This window comes from Myotis davidii, unplaced genomic scaffold, assembly GCF_000327345.1.
Source record: "Myotis davidii unplaced genomic scaffold, ASM32734v1 scaffold143, whole genome shotgun sequence".
NCBI classification, from domain to species: domain Eukaryota; kingdom Metazoa; phylum Chordata; class Mammalia; order Chiroptera; family Vespertilionidae; genus Myotis; species Myotis davidii.
Genome location: NW_006294876.1, coordinates 8,891,952 through 8,899,756, shown reverse-complemented (window position 1 = coordinate 8,899,756; position 7,805 = coordinate 8,891,952).

Below are 7,805 nucleotides of genomic sequence, written 5' to 3'. Positions count from 1 at the left end.
TAAAAAAAAAAAAAAGAAATGTGTACAAATCTACCAGGGTACTTTCCTCAAAGCAGCCAATAAAATCTCAATGATGAGAAAACTATGTAGAACTAAAATTAAACAATGGGACAACAGTTCCCCCAAGTGGCTAGAAATAATGGCCGAGTGCACTATCAGGAATATGATTAGGAAGACAGTCTCTAGGAAGAAGTAACACTTTGGAGGGATAATACACAGGAAAAACTGACGGATGACAACTGGGAGAAAAAAATTTCAAAGTCTAATGTTCACAGGTAATTGATAGCTATGCAGACAGCACATACAATCTCTACAAATCAAAATGATGAAGCGGGAAATGCAAATAAGAATGCTCAGGAATATGATTAGGAAATTCACAGAAGAACAGCACAATACAGGTAAACCTTGCTTTTTGAAAGCTTGCTGTATGCCACTTCGTTTTATGGAAGACCTGCATTGGTACCTGTTTTCACTAACAGAAAGTAATCTGAAAAGCATTTTTGCTTTTACAAAAAAAAGGAAAAATAACATCCAGTGTTTGATTTATTTTTATTTATTTATTTATTTATTTTAGCTGTTAGGGAGGCAGCAGTGAGCAGTGAGAGTCCTCACCAAGCCTTGCTCAGGACCTACACTCAGCATCTCAGTATCAAGCTACCATGGCTTTGAGCTTTGTCTGTGCGCATCTGTGAGCAAGATGTGTCCTAAGGTACCCAAAATGCCTATGAAAGCTTGTGTGTGTGTGGGAGGGGGGTGAAACTTAGAGTAAAATTTGATGTAATTGAGCATTTTCATCCTGGTGGATAAAATAAAGACATTGTGCATGCGTTGAACAGAGGGGAAGAATCCAAAAAGCTGCTGAAGTTACTATTGGGTTCTGCTAAATGGTCTCTTTTAGTCAGCATCCGGTAATAGATAAAGAGAGAAGGATTTATTTTTAACCGGTTTGGCTCAGTGGATAGAGCATCGGACTGAGGACTGAAGGGTCCCAGGTTTGATTCTGGTCAAGGGCATGTACCTTGGTTGTGGGCACATCCTAGGTAGGGGGCGTGCAGGAGTCAGCTGATCAATGTTTCTCATCAATGTTTCTAACTCTCTAGCCCTCTCTCCTCCTCTCTGTAAAAAATCAATAAAATACATATTTTAAAAAAGAGAGAAACGTCTATTGCATAAGTGGATAAATGGCTGTGCAAATCATGGTATCCCATTATCCTGTACTTAAGGAGAAATCAAGCCCTAGCTGGTTTGGCTTGGTGGACAAAGCGTCGGCCTGCAGACTGAAGTGTCCCAGGTTCGATTCCGGTCAAGGGCATGTACCTTGGTTGCGGGCACATCCCCAGTAGGGAGTGTGCAGGAGGCAGCTGATCGATGTTTCTCTCTCATGGATGTTTCTAACTCTTTATCCCTGTCTCTTCCTCTCTGTAAAAAATCAATAAAATATATTTTTAAAAAACAGAAATCAAGTCAGTCTTTTTAGTAAGTGAAATACCCTGCACACACATTATTTCTACTTTTTACAGTCTGTAATGTGTATCATAGTGACAAGAAAAAGAGTTTGAAATGCCCTAAATTAAATTACAGCAGGCCAGCCAGGCCAGCATTGCTCAGTGGTTGAGCGCTGACCTATGAACCAGGAGATCATGATTCCATTCCTGGTCAGGGCACATGCCCAAGTTGCAGGCTCCCAACCAAGATACATGCCCCTGACCGGAATTGAACTTGGGATCCCTCAGTCCTCAGGCCGATGCTCTATCCACTGAGCCAAACCGGTTCGGCAAATATATATATATGGGTTTTTTTTAAAAGAGCTTTGGTCCATTGGCAAGTGACCAGATGTCCGCAGGCCGACGCTCTATCCACTGAGCAAAATCGGTTTCGGCTATATGGTTTTTTTTTAAAGAGCTTTGGCCCATTGGCAAGTGACCAGATCCCCAGCAGCATCCCCTCTGGGATGTAAATAAATAAATAAATAAATTACAGCAGGCCAGAGGATGGAAGGAAGAGACAGGAGAAGCTAACCAGTTAACTGCAGAGGAAAACCAGGAAAACACTGCTTACATTCCTGAGTGTATGTAGAAACTGAGTTAACTTCTCAGTGCCTAGTTCCGTGACTACCTAAAGAAAAGGCCAGGTGCCTCTCTCCTTGCTTACCCATGACCTCTCCACACTGCTGCCCACCAGCAACACAAAGGACCAAATACTGCCTTAGGGATTAAGGAGCTACCCCAGAACTGGCCCACTTCACCTCCCACCCCCTTCATCTACAGCCAGTGTAAATTCTCCAGAACAGCGTTCATCTTTCTTCCCCGAACGGTTTCCATAAAAGAGCCCGTCAACTCCAGGACAGATGGTTTGTTCCTCTTTTCCACACGGACCTGCCTCATCCCCGGGACCTGGGCCTTGTCTGGCTGGCATTTGGTTCAGTAAATCCTTTCTTTCAGAAAAGCTTCCAGCTGTTCCACAATATCATTCTGCTTGGACTACATGTTAGTGTTATTTTAGGTTTTATATGTTATTTGCTATAATTTGGTAGGCTATTATGGCTCAAACATTTTCCAGATAAATTTATGGTAATTGCTTCTTCGTTTTATGCCATTTCAGTTTTTAAAAGTTGAATAGGAACACTGTGCTTTCAGATTGTGGGGAAATCTGTAATACAAATTGGCTAAAGAGTGTATAAAGAGAGGCTCGAAATCATTATATAGATAAATACATGCTAAAGCTATAAAACTGTTCACAGATGGATTGGTTCAATATTTGACTGTTACCATTTTCGCTTGTTTGAAGACTTCTTGCTTCTCTTTATATATTCCTTGACCGTTGTTTTCCTGACTTCCTTCTATTGTCTTTCTGTGTCTTCTGGCAGCTCACTGAGCTGCCCTAAAATAGCAATTTTGAATTCTTTATTGGGTAACACAGATCTGCATGGCTTTGGTGTTGGTTACTGGAAGATTATTGTGACCCATTTGTAGTGTCACGTTTCCTTAATTATCTATGTCCCCGGAAGGTTTACATCTCTGTCTTTGCATTTGAAACAGCAGTCACCTCTTCCAGTCCTCCCTGACTTTGGGAGGGAAACCAGAGCTCCTGAGGTTATGGCTGGCCTGTGAGTACGCCTGCCCCACGCTTCTTGCGCCCTCTTGTGGCAGAAGTCTTGAGCTTGTATGCTTTCTCTGGATCCTGCGACGGACCAGGGCCTAGCACTGTCAGCCTCTCTTCAGTTTTCCCAAAGGTGGCGCTGAAGCTCAAGTTTGGTTTTTCTCTGGCTTGCAGAGTCCAGCCAGCTTTCTGCCTAAGTTCAAGGTCTGAGAAGTGCCTCATTGTAGGCGTCCCCACAGGTGGGAAAGCTAAGCTCAGGCACACATGCTCACTCCCCTCTCATCTCCTCCCCTTCATCCCACCCCTACCCCCCAAGAGAAATAACCAGCTGCGGCTAAGAGCTCTCTGACTTTAAGCTGTGCTGCCTTGCGGTCAGAGGTCCTGCAGGTAAAAGTAAAACTGCTTTCTTCCTCTCTCCAACGCATCCAGACTCTCTTTTCCCAAACTGTGTGCATAGGTTCCAGTGTGCTGGAACCTGTCCTCTGGAGACCTGGACCTGCACAAAGGCTCTTTTGGTCCACCGGTCATTGTCCGAGAGTGTTATTTAGGGGCTGCAAGACCACCGGCAAGAGGGCTTGAGCTGGCTCATAGGCCACTGCGGGACCTACAGCAGGTCTGTAAGCCTATTACCTGACACAGGTGGGTGCTGGATTCCATGGCCCCCACAAAGCACTTTTGCCTGTGTATGAACACTGAGTCAATGTTGCCAAAGGGCAGACAACAAACATCTTATTCCGCCATGATGCTCGCGTCACCTCTCTGAAAACTGATTTGGGGCCAGTCTGCCTAGCAGTGTTGCTGGACAGGGGAAGGAGAAGAATAGAGGGCAAGTCTTTACAAGGTTGGGCAGTAAAAAAATCAACGGGCCAGGGATGACTTCTGCAGGCATGGCCACTGCTGACCATTCAGCCACAGGAGGTATGAAGAAAGGGATGAAGATTTTCCAATATAATAAAAGGCCAGCCACCATAAATGGAACGACCAGAACGACCAGAGACCAGAACCACCACTGCCTCTTGCCCAAGCAAGCAGTTAGGGGCGATCAGGCAGGCAGGCAGAGTGGTTAGGGGTGATCGGGTAGTCAGACCAGCAGTTAGGGGTGATCAGGTAGGCAAACGGCCCCTTCGCAGGGCTAACCCCGCCCCCCAGCAAAGAAAGAGGGAGGCCCAGCCACCAACAATGACTCTGTGGCAGGTGAGTGGCCAGCCAGTGATCACCCCGCAGAGGGAGGCCAGGCCAGCCAAGCCATCGCACGCCTGTCGCCTGCAGAGGGAGGCCACCGGTGGCAGGGGAGGGGGGCAGTGCTACACAGATGGCAAGCAGTGACAGTGGCGGGGGTGGGGCCAGCTGCCTGCAGCCGGGGGAAGGAAAGCCCCGATAGGCCCTGATCTCAGGCCAGGCCTAGGGACCCTACCCCAGGGGTCCTGGACTGTGAGAGGGTGCAGGGTGGGCTGAGGGACCCCTCCCCACCACCGACTGTACAAATTTTCATGCATTAGGCTTCTAGTTTTTATATAATGTCTCAGGTTTTTAGTTGTGCTTCATGGGAGAAGTAGGAAAAACTACACTGGCTCCATCTTCCTAGAAGTAGTAGTCTTGCATTCATTTTGCTTTTTTAAGAAAGTTGTATAAAAATATTATTTATTTTGATTCTGAGTTTTGGTCTCCTTATATTTGTCACCTCAGGCAATACCTCCTTCACCTCACCCTAGTTCTGGCCCTGTTTGGAAGTCCTCCTAGAGTCTGGAATAATTTTTAAAATCAATCCAAAATAAGGCAAGAACGGAGAGAGAGCCAACACAGAACAGTAAGACAAGTGAAAAACCTAATAAATTTTTTTTAATATATTTTATTGATTTCATACAGAGAGGAAGGGAGAGGGATAGAGAGCCAGAAACATCCATGAGAGAGAAACATGGATCAGCTGCCTCCTGCACGCCCCCCACTGGGGATGTGCCCGCAACCAAGGTACATACCCTTGACCGGAATCGAACCCGGGACCCTTGAGTCCGCAGGCCGAAGCTTTATCCACTGAGCTAAACCGGTTCTGGCAAAAACCTAATAAATTTAATCCCAAATATATTACATAACATTAAACCTAATAGACTGGGGTGCTCTAATATTAAGAGGTCAAGGAAAAAAGGAAGATCCACAGAGATATCAGGGAGGGTCTGGCGAATTCCATGTTTTCAATAGAAATAAAAAATAGAGCCTGGCCAGTGTGATGCAGTGGTTGAGAGCCTACCTATGAACCAAGAGGTCACCGGTTTGATTCCTGGTCAGAGCACATGTCCAGGTTGTGGACTAGATCCCCAGGACGGGGCCTGCAGGAGGCAGCCGATGTTTCTATCTCTCTATCCCTCTCCCTTTCTCTCTCTCTAAAAAGATTAATAAAAACATATAAAAAAATAGAAGCAGCAGCCCTCCTTGGATCTTAATGTGGGAGTTGGGGGCTGGATTACAAAGAGGGTATAGAGGGAATAAATGGTGATGGGAAAAATAAATAAAAAATAAACATTCAAAATTATTCTGTAAGAAAAAAAAAATCCCTTCACAATAATAACATTCTGGAGTTTCTCCAATTTCCAGGAGAACAGTAACCTTTCCACACCCGGATGTTATCATATTTCAAATTGTTGTGCCAAGATGGGACAAGAGCTGCTGAACTTGAACGCTCAAGATTCAGTCGCTGTTTAGGACCACGGTGCCGAAAAGGAAACTTCTGGACCTGGTGTCACCCTTGCTTAGCTTGCTATCCTCAGGGACTTTTGCTCCCTGGCCACTGTCCTGCCTTCTTCCCCAGCTCCACAAGATGATGGGGTGAGCCCCTCATTTGGAGTTTCCAAGCCAGCCCTCCATGACTGCTCTATGAGTCACCATCCACAAGCTGGGCAGCAACTAACTCCTCTCAAGTATGTACATACGACCACATACTACCGTCCTGAGTCCAGCACGCTGCTTGAAGGGAGAAAAGGAGGAAATAATAGCCATAATCATTTCACCAGTTTTTTATTTGTGGCATATTGAAAACACTGCTTGCCCCTACAAAGATCTGGACTGGCCGTATTTGGATTCACTGGCGACATCCTCAATTTTCTGTTCCTTTGGGCAGTCACAATGAAGGCCTCAATTTTAATTCAAAAACAGCTTTTTAGAAATTCTAACAGGTAGCAATGTAAACCTTATACTGGGGCATAACAATGAACACCATTTACTGAAAGCTTACCACAGATAAGCTACTAATATAATTGCTTCCCATGTGTCACCTCATTTGCTTCCCACAAACAACACTTTTTTAAAGGTAAGCAAGTTTGATGACATTAAACAATTTGCTCAAAGTTACCCCACTATTAAGCTGAACAAAGACTCAACCCAGGCTATCTTTCCAACCAAACTTTTAACCACCACACTATCTCCTTCCCAATGTTACCTTGAAAGATAAAAGGATATCCCGAAGGTAGCCAGAACTATTTGCCAATTCTCCTTAAGTTTGAGGAATGCATATTAACTCCAGAGAATATCTATAAATCTAGTTATTAACTGACACAAAATCTGCACCATGAAGTTAAGAATCACATGATTTCACTGATACGTGGGGCATAAAACTGAAAGCAACAAATGAACAAACAAGAAAACCAAGCAAAACTCATAGACACAGACAACAGTGTGGGGGTTACCAGAGGGAAGCGGGGTGGTGGGAGTAACAAAGAGTAAAGGGAGTCAGATATATGGCAACAATAGGAGATCTCACTACAGGGGGGAGGGTGGGCACATAATGCAATATATAGGTGATACATCATAGAATTGTACAGTTGAAACCTACATAATCTTATTAACCAACTAGAGGCCTGGTGCATAAAATTCATGCACTTGGTCGGGGGGAGGGAGGGTCCCTCAGCTGGGATTGCAAGAGGGCGCAGGCCAGGCAGAGGGACCCCACCAGTGCATGATGAGGGCCGGGGAGGGATGTGGGAGGTTGGCCAGCCAGGGAGGGACTGCAGGGGGGCTCCAGGGCATGTCCAGCACATCCCAATTGGCCAGACACCAGCAGCAAGCTAACCTACTGGTCAGAGCATCTGTCCCCTGGTGGCTGGTGGTCAGTGCATGTCATAGCGACTGGTCAACTGGTCACCTGTCTGCCCCCTGGTGGTCAGTGCACATCATAGTAAGCGGTTGAGCAGCCTTAGCATATCATTAGCATATCACGCTTTGATGGGTTGAATGGCTGACTGGACACTTAGCATATTAGGCTTTTATTATATAGGCTGTCACCCCAATAAATTTAATTTTTTAAAAATCCACACCAAAGAGAACTGTGTTGAACGCTACATTCTTAGATCATCTGTCCTTGTAGGCACTTGATTACTGAATGTCTCTGGAGGAAAACACAATATTCAGCAGATGGCTATCATATAAATTCTTGGTCACCAATATTTACCGATCCTGTTGATGCTACTGTGATATTACTGCAGTGATGGCGAACCTATGACATGTGTGTCAGAGGTGATACGCGAACTCATTTTTTTGGTCGATTTTTCTTTGTTAAATGGCATTTAAATATCCTGTACTAATAAAAGACAAACATGCAAATTGACCATACTTTTGCTACACCTTAAGCCATGCCCACCAGCCAATCAGAGTGACTAAGTGCAAATTAACCCAACCAAGATGGCGGCCGGCAGCCACAGAGCTGGAATGGGTAGGAG